This window comes from Tursiops truncatus, chromosome 14 (assembly GCF_011762595.2).
Source record: "Tursiops truncatus isolate mTurTru1 chromosome 14, mTurTru1.mat.Y, whole genome shotgun sequence".
NCBI lineage: Eukaryota > Metazoa > Chordata > Mammalia > Artiodactyla > Delphinidae > Tursiops > Tursiops truncatus.
Genome location: NC_047047.1, coordinates 87,377,749 through 87,402,250, shown reverse-complemented (window position 1 = coordinate 87,402,250; position 24,502 = coordinate 87,377,749). Strand labels below are relative to the sequence as shown.

The window sequence follows — 24,502 nt, the reverse complement described above, 5'->3', positions numbered from 1 at the left end:
GGACGTTGTGTCCTGACTGGTCCTGCGACCTCATGCGTCCATCTCAGCAGGAGGAAAACACCAGACGAGACGCACCCCTCACCTCAAGGAGCTTTCAGAGATCGAAGTAAATGTACCCGCAAAAGAAAAGTCACCCAAATGGTAGGAAGAGAAGCTAAAGAAACAGCACATAACAGAAAGTGAGAGAAAGCTCTAGAAGGATGTTGGGGGGAAGGAGTATTGAGTTGGGACCCCGGGGTGCGAGGGGGCACTGCGTGCAGTCCGCTCTCCTGACACTGCCCACACTGGGAAGTAGTCAGGTGGCCGCGGGTCAGTGTGGGGAAGTGTCATCCCTGGGACGGTGGGATGCCGGGCTGGTGACCCCTCTGACCCCTGATGTGGCCTGGGCTTGGTCTCAGGAGACGGGTGGTGGATTTCTGAGACAAGTCCCAGGAGAAGGGTGGGACCACAGGCCGGAGGCCCACAGACGTGCAGTGGACAGGCCACGAAAGGGGCCCCTCCAGGCCTGGCCTCACGGGCCCAGGGGTGAGACAAGAGCTCGGGGAGGGTTGAAGGGAGCTTCTCTCTCTTTTCTAAACCCCTGGGATAGGGCTGGTCAGCCCATGGGGGGCGGGGGTGGTAGATACGTAAAGAGGAGAAGACGAGGATGAAACAAAGGCCTTGAAGAGGAGGCCGTGGAGACACTTCGGGGCGGGACGAGGGCACCTGGGGGGACGGGGCCGCGGAGGTCGGGGAGCGGACAGCCGTAGTAACCACGGAAGGATGCAGTTTGCCGACAACGGCCTAGGGCAGACATCCGCGCTGTCAGCGGTCTACGCACGCGCAGTGCACAGCCTCCTCATGGACCACTCGCAGCTGGTGGGGCGGGGTCAGGGGGTTACCTTGCAGGAAGTCTTCTCTCCTAGGAACGGAGGCAGCGTGACTCTGTGGGCAGGACACAGGCCCAGAGTCAAGTTCTCTCTAAGTTCTAATCCGGGTCCTCCCCAGCCTGTGACTGCGGCAAAGTCACTTAATTTCTCGGTGCCTCGATTTCTCCATCTGCAAAACAGGGACCACAGGGTAAACCCCCTATTGATTTCACGACGACACCAGGAAGCAGCGTGAATAGAGAACATGCCCTCGGCAGTGACCATGGACCCTCCTGCTTTCTCCAGGGACCACATCTTCTGTCCTCCCCACATACAACGGTGCCCTTGAGAATTTCTCTCCTGGACTTGGGGCCGCTGCTTTGTCTCCGAGAAAGGGTCTTCCCTGGGTTCCATCTGGGAAGACTTGTTCCCTGCCAGCCAAGTCAGCTGCGCAGACTGTGGAACACTCTGCCCTACCTGAGGAAATTAGATAGTCGAGTCAAATAAGAAGGAGCGGGAGGCATTGAGCGGGAGTCCATTGTCCTTGGAACTCAGCCATCCGTCCTGTTACCTGGGAACCAGCTGCCCTGTGTGCTCCCATCCACACTTAGGGCTGAGCTGTAAATCCTTTCCTTGAACACTTAATCTTCCCAAGGCCTGATTTGCTCCACACAGACAAGGACTAAGAGTTTGCTCATGTGTGTCTTGCTAGGAACACAAGGACGTAAACCACAGAAGATTCAAACTCATAAATTCCCAGAAAGAGAAAGGAATTAGACCAGATTTGTCTTTCTGCTTTTCACGTTTGCCATTTAGAACAAAGAATGTCTCCCCACCTCCTCCTTGGGATTTAATAACTTCCCCTAAATTTTCCCAGTTCATCTGTCTCCGGGCTCAGCCCTCGAGTCCTCGTGACTCTGGAGCAGCCAGACCACCTGCTTTGTCTTAGGTGCTGCAGCCAGGGGCTGGTTAATACAGCTTTGTTGATAGGAAGACAAAGAAAAGAAAAAAGAAAAAGAAACGAAGGGAGAGACAGAGAGAGAAAAGAAGACAGCGCTCCTGTGGACCCGCACAGGAGGAATTTTTGATCTAATTGAGCAGCTTGTTACACAAGTGACCCAACCAGCCAGTAAAATGTTTAATGGTTAAAAGATTTGGAATCAGATGGACTTGGGTCACAAAGGCACTACCACTTACTACCTCATAACCTGAGCTGGTTGTTCATAAGCATTTATTTCCTAGAATTTTTCAATATCTAAAGTAGATAATATACAAGAAGGATCTAGCTAACCGTAAATGCTCAGCAAATGGTAGTATGTTTGTATATTATTATCACTGTATATCTATTTATTAATATACCTCCATAATATCTCTGAGTTTCAGTTTCTCATTTATAACCATGATGATGTAGACAGCTCCCTAAATAGGGACGCCTTTAATTAACTCAACCACTATTTACTGAGGGCTCGCCTGCCTGCACTCAGCTAGACTTGCGTGACTCGGTATGAAACAAGATAGGTAAGACATTCCTGCATAAGTTCAAAGGAAGAATAAAAGAAAGAATAGCGCAGAGTTAGGATCAACACAGTTGCAACCTTAAATATGCAAAAACTAATTTTGAGGGGGTGTCAAGAAAAAGAGAAAGGATGAAAGAGCAGAAGGAAAAAACACAAAAAGCAGTACGTTTGGGTAAAATAGAAATTCCATACCCATCTCTGAATTTATCAAAGAAACCCCAGTAATTGAGATAATACAACATAATGTACTAAAACGCAAATGAAAACAGGTTAATACACTGACAACACGCTCAGTTTTGATACGGTGACATATGTAGATGCTGGCCTTTTAAAATAAATTATTTTATAAAACTATAGCTATAAAAAGCACGTTTTAAACAGCAAATATTCAACTCAGTGTGAGTAATATTATCCAGAAATATACATATAAATAGCTCATACTATTTAAAAATTAAACAATTAAATTATATATGAACGAATGACAAGCAAACTGTTAATTATGGTTCAACTCCTGATCTCGGCATAAATTAAATTAGATTTGAGATTCCTATTGACTACAGTTGTCACATAAACCTGCGGCGCACTCGCCTGTGGGTTTCGTGTTCTGGTGACAACAAAGTTGTTAGACCACGTCCCTTACAGAGCCCGTGGGAGATGCCACAGAGCCAAGTGTCCCCTGAAAGCTGCACATCGATGTTATTTAATCCGAGGACGGCTTCCGGTGGCTCCGAGCAGAGTACTTATTGCACAAAGACAGAGGTTCCCTCCCTGGGCAGCACAGGGATCAGGCAAGTCCCACCCACAGCCCAGCAGCCGAGGGGGGTCAGGCACCCTGACAGGTGGTTCCAGGGTTCACAACCGATCTGAACCCCTCTTCTTTGGGACCCAGTCTGTTTCTTTTTCAATGGCAGAAATTCCCTCTGGGAAATTTATTTCAGGAAATCAAGGTCTCAGACCTATTATTTTTTTTTATTTGCTTTTGAAAAACGTGCATTACAAGTATCTGTATTGAGAGGCTGAAGGCAAGAGAGACTGCTGGGTGTTGAAGGAGCCCAGCAGGCCTCACACGGCTCTGTCTGCCCTTCCTCCCTCTAGATGCAGGGCACAGGAGCTGTTTATTTTCCAGACCCCCTGACAGTCTCCTCCCTGGGCTTCTCCTCTGCCTTGTTGACACTCAGCCCAGGCATTTTTCCCAGAATGAGAACCTGCAGGAAAGTTTCCCTCTGAGATCTTGCATGTCAGGAAATGTCTTTATTTCGCTCTCAGGCAGGACTTCCTAAGTGTAAATTGCTTCCACGAGACTAGAAGGCCAGGTCTCCAGCGTGGCCTCTGCCGCTGAGGCCAGTCTGATGCCACCTCTCATCAGAAGCAGTTCTCCCTCCCCCTGGGCTCATGTGTCGCTGTGGGAATCCGTTCTCCACTCTTACTGCTCAGCACTCAGTGCACACACGACCTGAAGCGTGCTGGTCGCTGACAAGTTGCTTCTCCTTTCTTTGATAACTTCTCCCTTTTTATTTTCTTTACTGTGTGTTTTTTAAAAAAATGTCCACCAACTGGATTTGTGTTGTCTAATGTGTCCTACTGATAAGTTGATCCTAGTGAGCTTGGCTTTTGTTTTTGTTTTCATTCTTTCTGTTTCCTCTCTATCTTCTGGAAGGTTTTTTCAAATTTATCTTTGAGTTCTTCAATTGTATTTTAAAATTTCAAGAATCCTATTTTATACGCCCAAATTGTTTTTTATCACAGTTATACATTTGCATTTATTTTGGTGATTATTTGTCTTTACAAGAGGTTTAAGACCAGGCCTCTGGTGGACCATTTCTCTCCCTTTGACTCAGTCCCTGTCATCCTCTGGGAGAAGCTGAGGGGCACCCCAACCCCCAGGCTGGCTCAGGTGCCCTCTTCGTGCTCCTATGACATCTTGTGTTTCTTTTTATCACAAAATTTATTTATTCACCCAGCCCATTCATGTCTTCTCTTTTGTACCTTTTCTTATTTCAGACAGAAACTGCATTATTACATGGTACTGTAACAGTTCGCTTTCTCTTCTATTTGAAGTGGTGCAAAACCCCTCCTTTCATATTTTGGGTATTTACAGCATAAAACAGAGAATGTGCCACGGTCAGGCCCATTCCGGCAGGAGTCCTGACTGGATTCTCCCATCCCTCCCACCGCTGTGGCTGCTTCTCTGTGTGGAAGGTGCCAGCAGGGAGGACGTAGAGGCAGCAGGAAATCACGAAACCCCATTTCCCTGTCCAGCTCTTCAGATCTAGGTGAAGACATTCAGAATGGAACGGGGGGGCTCAAGGTGACCCCAGAAGTTATGAGTCAGGTAGGCTGGAGGCTGGCTTTCTCTTGGGAGGTTCTGCCCAGCTGTGTGGAAGCCGTGTTGGGTGGCTTGGAGGTGTTGGGTGTTGTCTTCTAGACCAGGACCTAATGCTGCTCAGGGTGAAAGGCATGGTGGTGCCACAGGCCTGTCTTGCCTCTCTACGTGCAGGTTCATTACCCTGGGTCAAGTCCTGGTACCTCTTGGAGTCTTCAGGAAGGTCAGGATGGAGTTGCTCCTGCAGTGAACCTTCCCCATCACTGGAGATACCCAACAATGGCTCAGGTGTCCCTTCTAGGCATGAGGTACCATGGAAAGAACAAGGATCGAATCCCAGCTCTGGTATCTATGAGCTTTGTAACCTTTAATACTCAGAAGATATACCCACAGCTAACATCACACAAAACAAAGCAGAACGCACACTTTCCAATTTCAAAATGTACTACAAACAATAGTAATCAACATAGTGTGGTAGTAGCATCAGGATAGACACATAGACAAGTTGAATGGAATCGTGAGTCCAGAAATAAACGCATGCATCTTTGTCGGCCGAGTTTCACAAGGGCGCCAAGACCATTCAAAGGGGAAGGACAGCCTCTCCAACAAATGGTGCTGGACATCCCCACACAAAACAATGAATTGGAGTCCCTGTCTCACACCATGTAACAGAATGAACTCAACTTGGATCAAAGGCCCAAATGTAAGAGATAAAACTATAAAGAACTTAGAAGAAAACCTAAGAGTAAATCTTCATGACCTTGGATTTGGCAAATGATTCTCAGATATAACACCAAAAACACAAGCAACTACAGCATGAACTCAACTTGGATCAAAGGCCCAAATGTAAGAGATAAAACTATAAAGAACTTAGAAGAAAACCTAAGAGTAAATCTTCACGACCTTGGATTTGGCAAATGATTCTCAGATATAACACCAAAAACACAAGCAACTACGGCAACAACAAAATAGGTAAATTGGACTTCATCCAAATTAAAAAAAAATCTTTTGCGTTAAAAATACACCATGAAAAAAGTGAAAAGGACAACCCACAGAATGGGAAAACATATCTGCAAATCATAAATCTGATAAGGGACTTGTATCCAGAATATATAAAGCACTCTTATAACTCTGTAATAAAAAGACAATTCAATTAAAAATGGGCAAAGAATCTGAATAAACATTTCTCCAAAGAAGATATACAGATAGCAATAAGCACATGACAAGACACTCCTTGACATCATCAATCATCAGAGAATTGCAAATCAGTACCACGATGAGATACCACTCGATACCCACGAGGATGGGTAGACTCAGAAAGTCAGGTAATAACAAGTGTCGGGGAAACGCGGAGAAATCAGAACCCTCACGCACAGGTGGTGGAAATGCAAATGGCGCAGCCACGTCAGCAAACAATCAGGCAGGTCCTCAGATGACGAGTCAAAAAGGTACTGCATGACCCAATAATCCCACTCTTCGGTAAGAAATGAACAAGTACACACAGAAGCTTGTACAAGTATGTACTCAGCAGCAGTATTCATGATATTCAAAAATATGGAATCAATTTAAATTTCCATCAGCTGATGAATGGAAACTAAAATGTGGTCTCTTCATATATGGAATATTGATCCGTCATAAACAGGAACAGCACCCGCTGCAACATCGATGAGCCTCGAGCACGTTACGCTGAGTGTAAGAATCAGGTCGATAAAGATCACATATTACGTGATCCCATTTGTATGCTGTGTCCCGAATCGGAAGTTTATGGAGACAGAACGCAGATTAGTAGTTTTCTAGGACTAAGGACTAAGAGGGTAGGGTGGGAAGTGGGGTGGGAAAGCTGAAGTCCATGGGGTCACTTTTCAAAGTGATGGAAATGTTCTAAAGTTGACTGTGGTGACAATTGCACTTATCTGTGAATACACGAACACCCACTGAACTGTGCACTGTAAATGGGTGAAATGCGTGGTAGGCGAATTATATCTTAATAAAGCTGTTAAAAATATTCATAAGACACCCCGGGGCGACACTCAGGAGTTATCAGTGAACCAGCCGGACCTTCTGAGCCACCAGGGAGCACACCCCATTCCTGCCTCCATGCCTGGGGCCGGATGCTCTCGGGCCCAGGGGCGTTTTCTCCCTGGGTTTAAGGTGTGAGGCTTCCCTGGTATGATTCTGGGGTCTCCCCTTTCCCAGCCCTGTCCTCCCAGTTCACTGCTTCTCAGATAGCACCTGATAGTGTACCTGACTGTTGCCAGCCAACACGTTGGATTCTGACTGTGCCAGCCCTGCGAGGGAGCAAGCCAATCGGACTCCCCCTGAGGCCCGGGGAAGGGCTGTGTCGGGCCCAGCTCACAGCTGGTTGTGGCGAAGCCGGCCGGGACCTTGGTCTCAGGGCCGCCAGCCCGCACACGTGCCGAGCGGGGAGGTGCGCAGGTGACGCTGCCTTCCGAGACCTGGCGTGCCTGTGGCTTGGGCAGACCAGCTGGCCACCTGCAGGGCGCCCAGCGCCAGCGCCTGGCAGTGCCCTGCAGCACTTTGGAAGCAGGCTACCCTCCCACTCGGCTTGATCGTTCTCACAAAGGAGAGAGGACGCTCACGAGAAAGGTGAGATCCTCTTTCCCAGCGAGCTCCGGGTGGGTGACCGAATTGTGGCAACATGAAATGTCCCTGCAGTGTCTGCAGTGTCCTCACGGCCCCTCCCTGGTGTGCGGTGGTGTAGCGCCCCCCACGTAGACCACCTGGTTGGCCAGTATTAGCTGAAGGCATCACCATGGAAGCATCTGACCGAGATACTGGACGCTACATCTCTTCTCTATGCACCAGATTTACCTGGTAAATAACTAACTGTTGAAGCAGGCCCGGATCCCTACCAGACGGCCGCCCTGTTCTTCGACAGCAAGTACAGTGCCTCCTAACTGATGCTATTTCATTCTTCACCTGGGGGCGGGATGTGCAGGAATCCTGTTTTCCGCCCGAGCAGTTGGGAGAGTTGAGTTGCTTCTATCTAGCGGCAAAGTGGGCATTTAATACTTTAATAATCAGCCCATGTCCTCCTGAGCCACCTTTTGTGGGAGACCTCCAAGTTCATTCCTTACCCACAGTCACTTAATTAATCCCCACACAGCTCTTCACAGCTGAAGGGGCCCCGGGAAGGTGAGTCATCCTGGAGGGTGTGCAGCTCTGCAGGACCCAGGGGACCCTGGCTGGAGCGGGGGAGGCGGGAGGCTGTGGCTGGTCCTGTGGAGGTTCCGTCCCTCCTGCCCTGGGGGAGCGGGGCCTCGCGTCCCTCCTGCACTGGGGGAGCCGCTGCATCCCGGGCCCCTCCTTCCTGACATTTAACCGCCCCTTCCTCTCCACAGTCCTGTGAAGTAGCCCTTAGTCCTTAGCCTCTCCTACAGATGACACCTCACCCAGACGAGGGTGGAGCAGCCCCGCTGGGGTACCAGCACCCGTGTGGTCACCGCAGTCAGATGATGCCAGAATGAGAGAAAGAATTACAACAGTGGACGAAAGGCTGGTGACGTGGAGAGACACGCACCACATCCTCCGATGAGAGGCCGACTCAGAAAGCAGCACTTACACTGGTTGTGGTTCAGATGAAGCCTGGGAAGGATTAAGTGACTTTGCTCCCTCAGCAATTAGGGGTGGAGACTGCGTCCGAGTCAGGTGTCTGTCGGGCGCTGGGGACACAGCAGGGACATTGCTCAGGGGACCTAGAGCCAAGACAGGAGAGAGAGTCCGATCCTGGGTGTGCGGGATGTCAGGGGGAGGGGCTGGGGAGGGCAGGGGCGGCCCCTGGGGTAGGCTGGCCAGGAGGGCTCTCCGAGAGCTTGGACAGACAAGCAGGGAACTTCTTCCTCCTGCCTCTTAAGCCCTGACACAAGCCTGTTGGGAATTTAGGACCAGGACAAGCAGGACACCCACTGCAGGGCCCCACAGCTGCAGGGGCTGTCTGCGTCCTGCAGGGCACCCAGCGGGGCCATTCCTTGGGGGCACAGGAGAGAAATAAGGGAAATCCAGCGCCTCCCCTAGTGCGGCTATTTCAGCTGCTGATGGGCAAGGCAGCTTCCAGGGGAGGTGGGGGACATGCGTGAAGGCAGAGTTTAAAAGACAATAAAAGAAAGTAATGCTTCGAATCAGGAGAGAGAAGCTGGCCTGCTGGATGAGAAGAGCAAAATGATAATGTGGAATGCACACGTGTATACATACGTACACACACCTGTATTTATTTACGTGATGTGAGACCATGGAGCCGCATAGAACCAACCATTCTACGTGGCCAAAGTGTCTGATTCCCTGGCCTGTCAGTCTCAGCTCTGCCGTTCTACGCTTATCAGCCAGGTTACGTCCAATTAAAGCAGACCCTCGTTGTCTTGGTATGGATTTCACTACACAGACGGCAATTAAAAAGCATCTCCCTGCTTAAATGACGATTTAAAGGAGGTGGTGATAATTGAGTCCACAGGCCCCCAGCAGCTGTGCCGCCCTCCATTTCGAGCAGCCGGAGCGCTGCGGGGGGGCACCTGGGGCTTCGAGCTGAGCCGGTGTCTCAGGAGGGAGACGAGCGGGTTATTGTTCAGTTCCGAGGCCTCCAGGACTCAGCTCTGAGTCACCTTGGGGAGCAGGCCTCAGCCTTCGCATCGACCAGGTGAGGCCCGGCTCCCCGAGCACACCTGGCACAGGCGGTCCTCTTCCTCCTACTCACTGCCCACCTTCTCGGCACCGCACACGTCATGCAGGAGAGTGGAAAATGGAAAGGAGCCTCATTCCCAGCAACACGGATGGTGACGGGGTTCCTCATTCATCGCTTCCCAGAGTGAGGGGGGAGACTGCAGAGTGAGGGGGGAGACTGCAGAGTGAGGGGCGACTGGAGAGTGAGGGGGGAGACTGCAGAGTGAGGGGGGAGACTGCAGAGTGAGGGGGCGACTGCAGAGTGAGGGGGGCGACTGCAGAGTGAGGGGGGAGACTGCGGAGTGAGGGGGGAGACTGCAGAGTGAGGGGGCGACTGCAGAGTGAGGGGGGAGACTACAGAGTGAGGGGGCGACTGCAGAGTGAGGGGGGCGACTGCAGAGTGAGGGGGGAGACTGCAGAGTGAGGGGGCGACTGCAGAGTGAGGGGGGCGACTGCAGAGTGAGGGGGAGAGACTGCAGAGTGAGGGGGCGACTGCAGAGTGAGGGGGGAGACTGCAGAGTGAGGGGGCGACTGCAGAGTGAGGGGGGAGACTGCAGAGTGAGGGGGGAGACTGCGGAGTGAGGGGGGAGACTGCAGAGTGAGGGGGGCGACTGCGGAGTGAGGGGGGAGACTGCAGAGTGAGGGGGGCGACTGCGGAGTGAGGGAGGAGACTGCAGAGTGAGGGGGAGACTGCAGAGTGAGGGGGAGACTGCAGAGTGAGGGGGGAGACTGCGGAGTGAGGGGGGAGACTGCAGAGTGAGGGGGGAGACTGCAGAGTGAGGGGGCGACTGCAGAGTGAGGGAGGAGACTGCAGAGTGAGGGGGGAGACTGCGGAGTGAGGGGGGAGACTGCAGAGTGAGGGGGCGACTGCAGAGTGAGGGGGGCGACTGCAGAGTGAGGGGGGAGACTGCAGAGTGAGGGGGGAGACTGCAGAGTGAGGGGGGCGACTGCAGAGTGAGGGGGGGAGACTGCGGAGTGAGGAGGAAGACTGCAGAGTGAGGGGGGGGACTGCGGAGTGAGGAGGAAGACTGCAGAGTGAGGGGGGAGACTGCAGAGTGAGGGGGGAGACTGCAGAGTGAGGGGGGAGACTGCAGAGTGAGGGGGGCGACTGCAGAGTGAGGGGGGAGACTGTCGATTGTTGTCAAACAGCCCTGGTCTCTGCCCTGATCCAGCTGCCGGCCAGTTCTTCGGTCTGTTCACCCAACTGCTCTGAGTCCCAGGCTCCCTTCATGATGTGGGCTAATTCCTGCCCGTTAGGTGGTGGGAAACTTAAATGAGGTAACGGCTAAGATGCCCAGCACAGAACCAGTGCCCGATCACTGCAAGCCTTTCTCCCCACGGAAAAAGAATTGTAGCACTGTTTGAAGTGCTTACGATGCAATGTTGAAATAAATATTAGGTTGCAAAAGGACAGGTATACTATGCTCCTAACCAGAAACACCATGGAAACGAAAAATACTGGCAAGAAATAAGTACAGATGTTGATAATACCTGTGATGGCGGGGGTGGATTTTGGAACACGTCCTTTTTAGCCACCAGACTTTCCCTCCCGTCTCAGGCCCTTCCAGGGAGACAAACATGTTTATAGCTTTGCTTGTGTCTGCTGTAACACGCTCATCTAAACACAGACACACAAACACACAATTTACCTAGACATGGTCAGCCCTACCAAATATGTAAATGCATAGGACTACTCATTTTTAAACATAAATTCGATCACATCTGACACATTCTTCTACAAAGTTTTTTTTTTCAGTTACCGTTGGAAACATTTCCACGTGGGTGTAATAAGCTATACGTCAAATTTCATGATGAGTGGTAATTATTCCATAATATGGCTACACACGATTCATGAAACGATCAAACGTCTTGATATACGTTCGGATTGCTTCCTGTTTTTCACTAACAGATACTGATGCTCTGCTAAACCTTGTCTGGTCTCCTCCTCAGGCACGTGGACTGATACTTCTCAACATTTAAAAATTCAGCAGATACCAGCAAGCTGCCCTTCGAAGCGGTCAGATCCATTCACAACCAGTAAAAGTACGGATGCGACATTTCCAGCACGTCGGCAGTAGCTGCGTCACCGAACTCCGCTTGTTTCCCAGGTGGCTGAGCCCGAGCTGACGGCCTTCCTCGCTCCTCTTCTGCGATTTAGCTGTTTCCTGTACCTTTCTGGTTATGCTTCTGTGTGTTCCGAATACTCATGTTTCTTGTGTTATTCACGCAGCACATACTTCTCCCCAGGTTATCACTGGCCTTTTGCTCGTTTGTGGCTGTTTTAGACGTTGACAGGGTGACACCCAGTCTTTCCTCGTGTAACTTCTACTTTTCATTAAGACGGCCCTTCCGACTCTGAGTGAAAGACTTACCCCAGGATGTTTTCCTAAATCCTCCCCAAACACAAACAGCTCAAGTCTGTTTGAAGATGTGCCTGGTTCCAGGGACCACCATGGCCTGGAGCAGCCGCCCTGGGACCGTGACCCCCCTGCTTGGGAGCCCGTGAGCTGTCTGCCCGGTGCGGCAGTAACGCTGCGCGTTCTGAGTGGAGGTGGGAAACGGGCAAAGGGGTGACACCCGGGAGGGAAGTGGCCGGGGTTTCGGGCAGCAAGAGGGCTCTTTGCAGGTCGGGAACCCTGCTTCTCTAGGGGGTGTGTGCGGTCAAACCCGAGGGAAGAGGTAGCTGGTTGAGGATGGAGGGGGAGGGGGCACAGGCCCAGGGAGAGAAAGAGTTTGGGGTTAAAGGGACAAAACAGGCAGGGCAGGTCCTCACGGCTCCTGATGCCACAGAACGGGTCTCGTTTCTGTGCTGAGCATGACAGGAGGTTGGAATTCAAAGAGGGGGCACGTGATCCAGTTAAGTTCTGAACAGGCCCCTCGTGCCTGGCCCTCAGTGCCCCATCTGGGAATCAGAGTGCGGCCCAGAGCAGCCCGGGTCCCTCCTCTTGGGAAACAGGCCGTTCCCCACAGGTCTGACACCTGCTGACACTTAGACCATGGAGGGACCGGCGATATGGCTTGTACTTGTGTCTTTGATGGTGTCAATATCCTGAGATCCTGCCACGAACAAGCTCCGTCTTCGTGCAGTAGAACGCCAGCCACCAAACTGTACTTCCAGAAACTTCTGAGAGTCAGCAGATGCGGGCTGGGCTCCCCACCTCAGGGCTTAGGGTCGTAGGGCAGACAGCCCCGCAGGTGTCCCAACTTCACTCACGCACTCTGCACAGTGCTTTGGCCGTAAACGGAGCAACCTCTGAATACTGGCTTAACAGGGCTTGCCTCTGCCACGAAACTCCACAACACAGCTCTACTGAGAACACACAGGGCCCCTCCAAGTCGGGGGAGGCCTTTGCAGGGTATGAGCTGGGATTCTTCTATCTCCAAACAGGTAAGAGCCCCTGTCCCACCCCACGAGCTCTGACACCCACCTCCAGGTGGTCTGAAACGACAGTGTAAGCTCTAGGTTGGTTAATATCCTCTCTATTTGATGCAAAAGTAGTTTTCCTTCGTCACACTCAGAGTTCCATAGCATTAATTTAAAATAACTTTTTATAAGAAGAAATGCAAATTCAACCAGGTGAAAGGTGACAGAACTTGTAGTAGGAGACACATCAATCTTTCCTTTCCCTCTGGAGAATCTCTGGGGAATCAGAGCTTCTGTAGGGTCAGAACCAGACGCAATGTGTTGATGAATAAGGTCAAACTTCATCCTTACTTATCCATCCAGAAGTACCATTTTTCAGCCCGCAAGCTGACATGGCCACATCGGTCAAATGTGATAGAAGATGGACCATCCACCCATGTGTGACCAGATCACGCCAGGCATGTTTCATCTTAAAGCGCGACTGCTGCTGAGACCTGGCAGCTCGTCTGAGGGGCGGAGCAGCCCGCGTGGCCCACGGCCAGGGCTCACTGTCGCAGCCGAGGACTGGGCAGACTTCCCCACCGTCTGGAGGAGAAAACAGCCTCCGCGGCTGTGTAGGACCAGCTTCCTGTGCTGTGAAAGCAATGCTACCGTCGTTCCTGTAAATGTTGTTTCACTCCACCTAATTGTTAGGGTTGAGTTGTGTCTGGAAAAGTCATAGGTTGAAATCCTAACCCCCGGACCTCAGAATGTGACCTTATTTGTAACCCGAGCCGTTGCAGATTAAATAAAGGAGGATGAGGTCATACAGAATAGGGTGGGCCCTCATCCAGTATCGCTGGGGTTCTTATAAAACGGGGAACTGGGGATGCAGAGACACACGCAGGGAGAGTGCCTTGTGACCGGTATTCAGGGGTCGGTTGATGCTTCTCCAACCAAGGATGTGGAAGATCTCCAGCAAACCCCCAGGAGCTGGGGAGGGGCCCAGGACACAAACTCCCCGGGGCTCGAAAGGAGCCACCCCTGCCCGCGGCGGGGTCTCGGCGTGAGTCCATCCTCCAGACTGTGAGACAGTGATCTTGTTCTTTAAGCCCAGTACTGTCAAAGCCGCTGAGCAAATGCACACGTCTCGTTGCTCTGCCCTCTCAGAGGCTCTGCCCCGGCCAGCCTGGCGGATAAAGTGTTTACAACATTGAGAGCCAGGGAAGAAGGCGCTGACCCTCCTCACTCCACTCCTGGCTCTTACTTCAAAGACACTGCTGACAATCCCTTTGGGGGCTGTTTATTTGGAGGGAGCTGAAGGTCGAGGGTCATAGCCACATCCAACCTTGAGGCCCGTCACCCTGGTTCCACCTTCCAGGATGAGGGGCATTTTGGGAAAATTTCAAATTGCCCTTTTCCCTTCAGATCAGGGCCCAGAAACTGTCCAGTTGTCTCTGTGGAAAAGCGGGATGTGGCAAGTGAATAGTAAGTCTTGGAATATCATTTTTCACCTTTGTTTTCCACATTTCCCTGTATGTCAGTCTGAGCCTTCCCCATGGCTGGAAGGGGTGTTAAGATCTCTGCAGCTGGAACCCCAAATTACGATAAATCAGTCAGTGCTCAGGTATTGTGACGTCTGCAGTAAATCCCTGAGTGTCGGAAGGAAGGACGGAGGAAGAAGGGGTCGTGGCGTGGAGAGAGAAGCGGGGCGCAGGTGCAGGTCACCGGAGGTTGGGGGGAGAAGGGCAGCAGCGGGGCCTTGCAGGGAAGCACAGGGCAGGGGCCGAGGCACTTCTGTGGCCCCGGCCGTGCTCTGCGGAGCTGCCCGACCTGGGACCCCAGCTGCTTTCGTGAGAGGGGCTGAACCACACCCGAGCACCCTGGGCGGCCCATCAGGTTCTCAGCTGTGCACGGGCTGCCAGTAAAAAGAGGGGCGTTTCACCCGGGGCTGCGGGGGACTGCCTAAGGGTTTTCCATGCCCTGAGGTCTGTTTGTGCTCCCATGCAAAACTATGGGACAATTTACCTGTTTTTCACCAGTTCTGGCACTTGTATAAAGCCCTCTCCAGTGGAGGGTGGTACTTAGCACCCTCAGGGTGTGGGAGGGGGTTCCCACACCTGCTCAGGGACCTGGTGGAGGCGAGACACTTACCCCTTCACCATCTGGTAAAGGGCTGGGCAGAGTGGGGTCTCCGGCCCCGAAGACACAGGTTTTCTTTTGTTCTTTTTCTGGACAGCAGAGCAGCGAGTAGTTGGGTGGAGTGGAAGCTGAGAAAGTTCCTAGTGAGTCTTCCCTCCTTCTCGGAGGTTCTAGGACCGTCTGGTCTCTGACACAGAGGAGCGTCCAGACTCACGGTAACTGACGCTTTCAACCACAAACATCAGAATCAACATGGAATGTATTTCCTGAGGTGAGACCTTCCTTTGAAGAGAATTGTAAAGCCCTGATAAGATTAAACGTGATCTGCTGCCTTAGGTGTCAGGGCAAACCGCCAGCTTGCTGTCCTCATGTCTGGAAAACTTGGACTCTCTTCTGAGAAGATATTTTACATCGATTTAAAAATATTTGCCTCAAAACAAAAGCCAATTTCAAATAATTCTGGAATTCTTGATCTTGACCGTAATCTCAGCATTAACATACTGCATCTCCTGTCTGCTCTTCCTGAGGTGATCTTCTTAAACCTACCAGATCCAGGGGTCTTTCTCAGGCATCACTGGACACGATGGGTCCTCCTACTGGTCTAGAAACCCCTTCTTTCTGTGTCTGATGCAATTCACTTCTTAATTTTCAAGCTGCTCTTCCTGCCCCCAAGTTAAGACCTTCCCAAGGTTCTGTTCCTGAGCCTCTAGTCTCATTCTTGGCGGTTTCGTTCACGGCAGGAATTTAACCTTTACCTCTAATCAAACAACTCGGGAAGGTTTACCTCCGAGCCTGTTTTTCTACCACATTTCGCCCGAATTTCAAGCGTCTGCCCCATTCCCCCACCCAGACATCCAGGGGCTCCTCAGACTTAGTTTCTTTCTCTGCCAACCAGCCATTCTGACTCCCAGGTCCTTCTACGCCATCCGGACCTTCTCAGTCACCTTTCTTTGAGCAGAAAACCACCATTTACTCGCTCCTTGCTCCCATGCGAATTTTCAATCGGTTGCAAGGCTTTGAAGTCTGTCTTAGCTCTGAGATGACTCTGACGTTCCCCCTTTGGCTTCTACCTGTTGCCACTGCAGCCCCTGAGCGTGGTCTGCACCGTCTCGGTGCTGGGCTACCTCATCAGCTTCTACCTGTTGCCACTGCAGCCCCCTGAGCGTGGTCTGCGCCGTCTCGGTGCTGGGCTACCTCATCAGCTTCTAGAGTCTAAACCATCCCGTGTGCCTTGCTGGCTTTCACATAGGAAAATGTTTCTTTTTTAAATCTTATGCAAAAACCCCACGTATAAGATGCGTGGAAGGTCCGACACTCTGGATGACGTGGGGTGAGGGGCACAGGGTTTTACTGGCTCTCTAAGTGGGGCTCAGCAGAGCACAGCTGAGCAGCCCCTTCTGCTTAGAATCCTGGGGTGTTTCCCCCAACCCGACAGTTACGTGGAACATTCCCCCTCTGGAGATCCGAGTTCCAGCTCCATTGCAGTGCTGCCTACTGAGCTGCGAGGTCCTGGAACTTGAGAGCTGTATTGCATTTACCCAGCACGGTGTTTCACAGCGAAAAGCGCCCAGTGGTATTTACTGACTTGAAACCAACTTAAAAACCAGCAAATGTAAGAAACATGTAGGCTGATTTCTATATAAAAGAAAGCACAGATAACTTGGAAGATCACCAGTGTGATTTTTCTCATCAACAGGAATAGTCTGGGGGAATTGTGAGATCTTTTGAGAAAAGCTATTGGACTGTTTTCAACGGGGACATAAATATGCTGCAGTCGTCCTGAGCTGGCAGTGCTCGGGGCTCCCTGGTGACCTAACCTGTGAGGATGTGACAGCCACTTCACTCACCCACGGGCTGCAATGGGGCATTAGCATACATTTCCATAAATTTACATATAACATTCATGTCACCCCCAGCTCCCAAACCTGCATACTGGATGCATTTTTTAAAAAGGTAGCGTGGCCTATGGCAATTATATTCAAACCTGATATTCAGAACAAGACACATGAAGCAAAACAAAAATCTAAACCGATCAGTTACATGCCTGATTAGGACAAAGACAGGCAGAGCTTCAGGGAGAAACGGAGGGGCTGGCAGCTGGGGGGCGGTGTCTTCTCACACCCTGGCTGTTAAAGCAGGGGCAGCACACAGGCCCTCGTGCTCAGACACCTACCGGGCACCACGGTGAGCTACGCTGTGCATCAGGCTTTAGTGCTTGAGTTCCAGTTTCACGGATAGAACAAAGCCACGCAGGGGTCTCGTCCCTACCTTCCCTACCACGCACACCCTTGGTCACTCGGAGTTGGCATTTCTCCAGGCTCCCTGCAGGGGACAGTTAGATCACCTCTGTTCCCTCTGTTGTTCTCCTGACCAGGCCTGAGGAGGGTTGGGTGGGTTTCTGGGGGCCTGCTAAATCATGGATGTCAGCCTCTCCTGTCCCGAGGCCAGTAGGTGTGGGGACCTCTGGGTCCCCCTGTGGCCTCTGTACCGCCCTGCTGCTGGGGCAGGTGTGGTGCTGGCTGTCCCCTGCTCACCCACGCTCCCGGTGCCCTCATTCCCCCGAGCTCTGCTGCTGGCTGAGCCCCGTGGGTGGGCGCTGAGGAAGCCCAATCCCTGCGCCCTTAGAAAGGGCAGGATCAGCCCTTGTGAGTTTACACTGGGATGGTGAGTGCTTTTCACGAGCAGGAATGGCCCAGCCATGACCAGCCGAGCAAAGAGGACGAAGGCCCTGGAGGGAGGGACGGGGCGACGCACAGCCACACGTATATGCAGACTTCTCCTGTCATCGCCGGAGGAAGGTCAAAAATTTGGTTGGTAGAAAGTGCAGAAGTTATTGTACGTGACAGCCAGCAGAACATTTTTACATTTATATGGAGGAAGTACTAAGTAGACTCCTGTGAACTGAGTCAACTTGTAAAATAGTGTCGTTAAGATTATATAACAAAAAGTAGCTGTCAGATATGAGTTGACTGTGTTAATATCTTAGGAATACAAGGTAAGAAAGAATGCGATGTACAGGAGAGGTTTGAAATAATCACCAGCGACGCTGTTTAGAAACTTAATGTGGCAAAACCAGCAAAGCGTCCAAACTCGCCAACCCAGCGATCCCATTAGCTGTGACGACGGCAAAGTAGGTGACATTGCTGACTGTCACTGCGGAGCTGAAACGGTCGGGCTGAGAAGGGGTGTCCGTGCCCAGGGAGCTCCTGAAGGAGGCTCGCACGAATGGCGGCTGAGCGGATGGTTAGTCTAGAGCTCAGGAGCCACGGCAAATGTGGAACTGAAGACGGTAATAGTGGCATGATGGCTTTTGCTTGCTTTCCTCGCAGCCAGTCTCATCATCTGATAGAACTGAGTTTCTATCATATCTGGGGTCATAACACTGGGTTAGTTAAGAAGACCCTTTCCTAATAATCTATTGCGACGCTCAGCCCATAACAGAGCGTCCTCTCGGAGAATAAGAAGAACGAGACCTTTGGTCTGGCGGGGAGGTGAGCCCGGTGTGTGAGCCCATCCAGATGCCCCATAGGGGGCGTGGGCTTCACACCTGGGTGGCCACTGGCGGCTGATAATTTATGGGGCAGAATCGAAGGGACTGAGTGACAGGGCCAGTAGCTCCAATCACTGTGAAGGTCAGAAAGTGATGAACAGAAAGGGAGGCTGTAAATCTGTGATGAAAGGGAGGCCATGTGAAGAGCAGGAAGAGAGACGGAAGGTCAGGCAGGACCACGGAAATGGCAGATTCTATCCAAGGTCTACACTTTAGGGAACTTTTTTAACGGAAAGAATGTTTTGTGTGTAGTTTAGAAAAGCTAGCATCATGACTCCAAAACACGCTCTTGGAAGGCAGGTGGTGTAACACGAAGACAAGGCCTTGTCTGGAGACACGGCTGCTAACCTTGCGTTTGCTACGAAACCTGCTTTCTTTCCTTCCTCAGCTCTTCCCGGAGCCCAGGCCAGCTACCAGGGACACAGGGCAAAGCACCTAAGCCTTCAAGGATCCTGCAGTCTAATGGGAGGTGAAACCCAGACCGTTAATTAACCCAGAAGAGGAGCACCTGAGCCAGAGTGATGGGGCGTGTGTGTAAGGACGCCCCTGAGAGGAGGGTGATTAAATGGGTTCCTTCTGAGTAAGTCCCTCTGAGCCTCAGTTTCCTTATCTGTAAAATGGGACCCTAGAACGGATGTTTTTTAAAGTCTTTTTCAACACTAGCATTCTAGAATTTTTGAAAAAGCTTCTAGGTGTTCAATAACTCAGAGCGAAGGACCCTGTTCTAAACGTACCAAAAGGAGAAAGGTGATTTTTTACAGACCTGTAATTACCCAAGTCAGCCGTTTCCACTTTAGACTAAAGTGACAGTAAATTACATGAATGCCTAGCTGACACATGCATGTCCACGCCCATGTCACATGCATGTGCACAGATGCACAGATGTGCTCGCGGGTACACACACGCAAATGTGTCACAGATCCACTTAACCGGTTCTCCACGCTTCGTATGATTTGGAGTTGGAATTACCTTCATGTGCATAAAATAATCTAGGTTCTATTTCATTACAAAGAAATCTAATAAATTATCTTCAAAACTGACAACTGGAGAAACTGCATCTAATTTAGAAAATTATTGGCCTCTGACAATTTTTCGTGTGTCAATATATATTGGCCAAACACATGTTTCTGGGTGTAAGACTAGAGAAAAGTAAATACACGCAATCTCACTAACTGCTTATCGAACACTTAACCATGCTTATTTGCATATGTCATAAGGTTTTTGAATTACTCACTTCTTCCCTTCTAAGGAAGGGTACCAAGAACAAATTATCTTCTGGTGGAGTACCAGTTACAGCAACAATTAGCTCACGAACACCTCAGCATGTCTTAAAGTATCCAGATTCATATTCTGTTTCTAACACCTTTGACCCTAACCTATCGTGTTCACCTGCTCATCCGCGTGTCTTTTACTCTAAACACAAAAGGAATGCCCGCTATTTGCCAGGCTTTGCTCTCGATGCTAAGATTCATGAAAATGAATAAGAGGAAGCAATTGGCTTAACTATAATTTCAACAAACATGCCAGTTTAAGATATTTTCTTCTCAGCTTTATTAGAAAGTTATTTGTGAGCTGAATGTATATCCTTAGACATTATGCAGGAGTTACAAATGTAGGTTTCCTCCAAAGTATATTGAGGTAAAAGTTCATGAACTTGTAATAATGTCCCTGAAAGGATCCTGTAAGTTAATGGGGACCATGGCACAGTCTGAACCGGGATGATTTATGTATCATTTTAGTTAGATATTTGGCCGGCCTTAAGCTACGTCTCTGTTTCGACTTCCAACCAGAGGGACTACACGGTTTGGTGCTTATGGCCCCAACGTTTTCACTTTTCGAAGCTGAATCGGATTTATAGCGTCTTTATTGAATTCTGACAAAAGCATTCGTTTCTAGTGTCTCACGTTGCGAGGATGTAGCTATTTCTCGAATACTTTGGTTTTGTATTAAGTATTTGTAGGACTGACTTCGAAATGATGGACCTTGCATCGCCAGCTCCAATAAACAGTGTGGCTACTAATTTCCAACAAACAAGCCCCGAGCTTTACAGGTTAATCTTATGTTTCCGCGGCTTCTAGAGACGGGGCCTGTCGGCATCACTGAGCTCTGGGGCACCGCGGGCCTGTGGGGTTACCGTCATGATGCCTTCGCAGCTGTGATGCTCATGTTGAAGAGATGCAGCAGCAGACGCGGGGGGGGCGGGGGGAGGCCTTGGGGGGGGACGCTCAAGACTGAGTCAAGTCGGATCCAATTAATCACCTTTTTAAAAACCGCTAGGAACAGGTGGGGGACTCAGATTCGGCGAATCTTCCAGGGTGCAGTGGCCGGTACAGAAAGAAGGGCCGTGCATCCCTTCATCCCTCTGTCCCAGGGCAGCAAGACAGGACTCTGCCCCGGACGCCGAGGCCTCGAGGCCAATCTCAGTGCGGAGGTGCTGAGTGAAAAGCACTTTGATATCGAGAGAAAAACAGCCTCGTTTTTCAATATGTGAAGGAGACACCAGGAATCAGCATTTTAAAATATTCTAGGTTTCACCTGGCTACAGAAATGCGGTTTTAAGCCACTAAATTCTAACAGAGATGGCAGGTAGTGGGGGGATCTATGGGATGAAGATGATTCACCGTCCTGGCTGCTTTGTCCCCCATTCGGAATGTCTGGAAAGACTCAGTGACTTGACCAGCTTGGCGGCCCATGGTGGGCGGTGCGCTGTGCGCCCTGGACTCAGTGTCGCATCTGCAGTTCCATTCACAGTCACATCGTGGAAGCGAGGAGGGTTACGCAGAGTGTGGGTTTAGTCCCGACAGACGAATGCACCTGTGTTCTCAGTGCCTGAGTGGGGAGCACACAGGGTGGGAGACACGAGCCTGGGCTGGTCCTGGCTCTCCTTATGTACCTGGATAACCGCAGATAAGCCGCTCAATTCCCCTCATTTTAAAAATGTGATAGAAAGATTAAAGCTAATTAAGTTCTCTATGATTTCTAAAAGTCCTACAAACACTGAGGGGAATTTAGCTCAGAAAAGAACGTTAGTTTCAACACAATACCAACACTCAGACACTTAGATGTATACCCTGAACGTGATGTCTGATCCAAAATTTCTCGGGCCCGGAATGGAGCTCCTCATTCCTACCCCAGCTTCTCTCCCTGACGCCGTCTGTATCCAGGTAACAGAATCTGTCCACATGCCTGTTCACATCAGCAACAGGGTCACTATTCATTCCTCCGTTCCTCTCAAAGCCCCATATCTACAAGTTTTTACGATTCTATCTCCAAAACACATCTTCAATCATTTTCTCTGCATCAACACACTTAGTCCAAGTTACATAATCTCTCACCTGACCAATGAAATAATCTAATTGTCTTCTCCTCTCCCTTCCTGCCCCTTGGCAATCAAACCTCCAGTCTGTTTAAGTACCAAATTTGAGATATAAATACATTCTGGGCTTTGCCTTGTTTGGAACCCACCAGTGGTTTTCCATTGCCTTAAGACGTCAGACCCCTTCTGACTGTGACAAGGCAGCATGGAAAGGCTCCTCTGCAGCCCCTGACCTGCTTTACCCCACGCTGCCCCGCGTCCACTGGGCTCCAGCATCTTCTCTGTGTTCCCCAAACGAGCTGGTACAGTCCTGACCCGTCTCTGTGGTACCCTCTGCCTGAAAGTCTCCCCACTTTTCTCAGTCTCTCCTCTACTATCTGCCCAGCCTCACCGCCGTCTTCCCAGCAGAGGAGTTTCCAAACCACCCTGTGAGAGTGGATGGGGCAGCGCTTCATCTTCTCCACCCACTACCTGTCCCCTGCTCAGTAGACTTACTGCAACTTGCAGTCACCTTCTGTGTGTTTGCTTGTTTTCTGTGGGCCCCGTCCCTCGACTGCACGCTCCACGGGAACTGGAGCTGCCCCATCCTGTCCCCAGTGGCTCTCCCCGTCCTGGCACAGAACGGGGTTGGCAGGCCTGCGGGACCGTCACTGCAGCTATGAGACCCGAAAGTACCTCTTTCTCCAACTACAAGGAGGGGGTCACCTGTCCGGGACAAGTAATAGTGGGGTTCAGGTGATGAAAAATGCTGGTGTGGTCGAGTCCCTAAATCCCTGTGCATCTCCTCACCCCGGCACTGATTCCCAACAGCCCTGAAAAGCGATTATTCTGCCCATTTGTCTTGTTTCCCTTATGAGATGATAAGTCCTTGGGAGTTGGGTTAGGCCTCAGTGACCTCGCCACTCCGCGTGGGTTTAGTGAAATCAAACACTGAACATCTGCTGAGCAACAGACCTAGGGGTTCAACATGTTTGCGGAATTAAATGGCATTATTTCATGACATGCGCGTCTCTTACGGGAATGTTAGAAGGGCCGGCGCTGTTTAAGACTCACTTGATCAGAGAATGTGCCCCTTTTTATCATGCTATTATTTTATTGCACTTGAACTCCGTGTATACAATTTTGAGATGCTTTTCAACCTAAGGTTAAACTTTGTAACCTTGAAGTGTGACCTTGGCTGAGCGGGGTCTTCCTGCCCACGTGTGACCAGCCGGCCTTCCGCCCAGCCCCGTGAGTGGCTCCCCCACCTGAGCTGCGGTCCCAGCCCGGGACGTGGACCCCTGCCTGCTCCCCCTCTTCCATCCCCCCTCTGTCCCCGGTTCCCCAGTGGCCTGTCCAGGCTGGTTTGGCTCCCTGCATCTCTCCAGCCGCCCATCCTGTCCCTCGCGCCTGCTGTCTTGGTCGGGGGCCGTATTTATCGCCTGTGTTCCTGCGTGTAGCCTAGTGGGTGGCCTTGCCGCCAGATGCATCTCTTACTTGCCGATTTACCTGCGTGGCATCAGTCACAAGGATGACCACGTGTATGGTCCCGCAGCCTTCAGAACAAAGTCCAACCCCCGACATGTCCCGCAGGGTCATTTGTGACGAGGCCAACCTCCCCCTCAGACAGACCTCCTCCGCAGGAAACACCAGGTTTCCAATGGCCGCACACTTTCCCCCGCCCTCTCTTCCCTGATTCCTTCTTATTCAGGGCTGATGCTTAAGCGTCACTGTCTCCACCTTTCTGCTGGGTCCAATCTCCTCCACTAGACGCACCTTTTGTGATGCCCCGACCCACAGTGCTGTGTGCCGAGCCAACCACCCCGCACCCCGCCCGGTGACCTGCGCTCAGTATGTGAGTTTCTGCTTCGTGAGACCCCTTCATCCTTATAGCCCCGGTACCTGCTCGCGGCCGGTGGCCAGTGAATACCTGTTGAAAGGACAATGTTTCACTGGGCGCATTTGTCCTAATGTTAATAAGTAATCATCGGGGAACGTTCTGTGGTTCACGGCTCTCTCTCTCACAAATATTGTAGCATTTTATCCTCACGGTACCACAGTGATATTTGACGAAAATCTATACATGATCTTCACATGCTTATCCACAAACTCTTGGTTCCATACATGTCAGTTAGTTGGAATCTCCATTTCCTACTGTTACAAAATGGGAAGTTTACCACCTGAAGGAAGGTTCAAAGTTGAATTTACGAATGGAGGGAAATACGAATTGTTAAGGATGAACATGGTTATCGCTGAGGAATAGATAGGACTTTGGACCCACAGGAGCTCCAAAGACAGAAAACTCCCAACAGGAAGCTAATGGGCTTTGGTGAAAAGGAAGACGCCTTTGGGCTCAGAGTGGAGCATCTGCAGGGCCAGGGTGACCTGCTTATTCTCCAGAAGCATAGGACCTACTCAGTGGATGACGGGCAGAGCCTGGAGACGCGAGAAGGAACAAGGAGGTCTGTTCCGAGGGAGGTCGTAGGGGAGGGAGCACGAAGACGGCTAAACCTGGCTGTTGTTACTACTGTGAGTCTGAAAGCGTGTGAGTGATTGTGTGTGTGAAATGCAGCCTTGGGTGAACTTTGCTGGGTGCCCTGTCTGCAGTATGAGCTGATCACAGCTGGTGACCTGTACAGGTGTTGCCATTTCAGTCTCACTGCATTTGCCCTGGTTTCTGGGTTGATCCGGCCTCAGCGGCCTGTGTGTTCAGGGACCAGGGGTCCATCGGCAGTGTAATCATCGCCCTTAGCACTTCATCTGCGTCCGCTGGACGCGTGGGGAGTGAATGAATGCCCATGTACGCCCAG

At 51.0% G+C, this 24,502-nt stretch overlaps 1 long non-coding RNA gene across 1 annotated transcript in view; it reads right to left on the bottom strand.

The window, feature by feature from the left end:
* Positions 1–903: 903 nt before the first annotated feature.
* The window catches only part of LOC141276419 (uncharacterized), a 40,845-nt gene continuing 17,246 nt past the window's right edge, over positions 904–24,502 (bottom strand). The window contains exon 3 of the long non-coding RNA XR_012325920.1: positions 904–1,038. This is a non-coding gene — a long non-coding RNA (uncharacterized lncRNA). The remainder of the gene's footprint in view (positions 1,039–24,502) is intronic.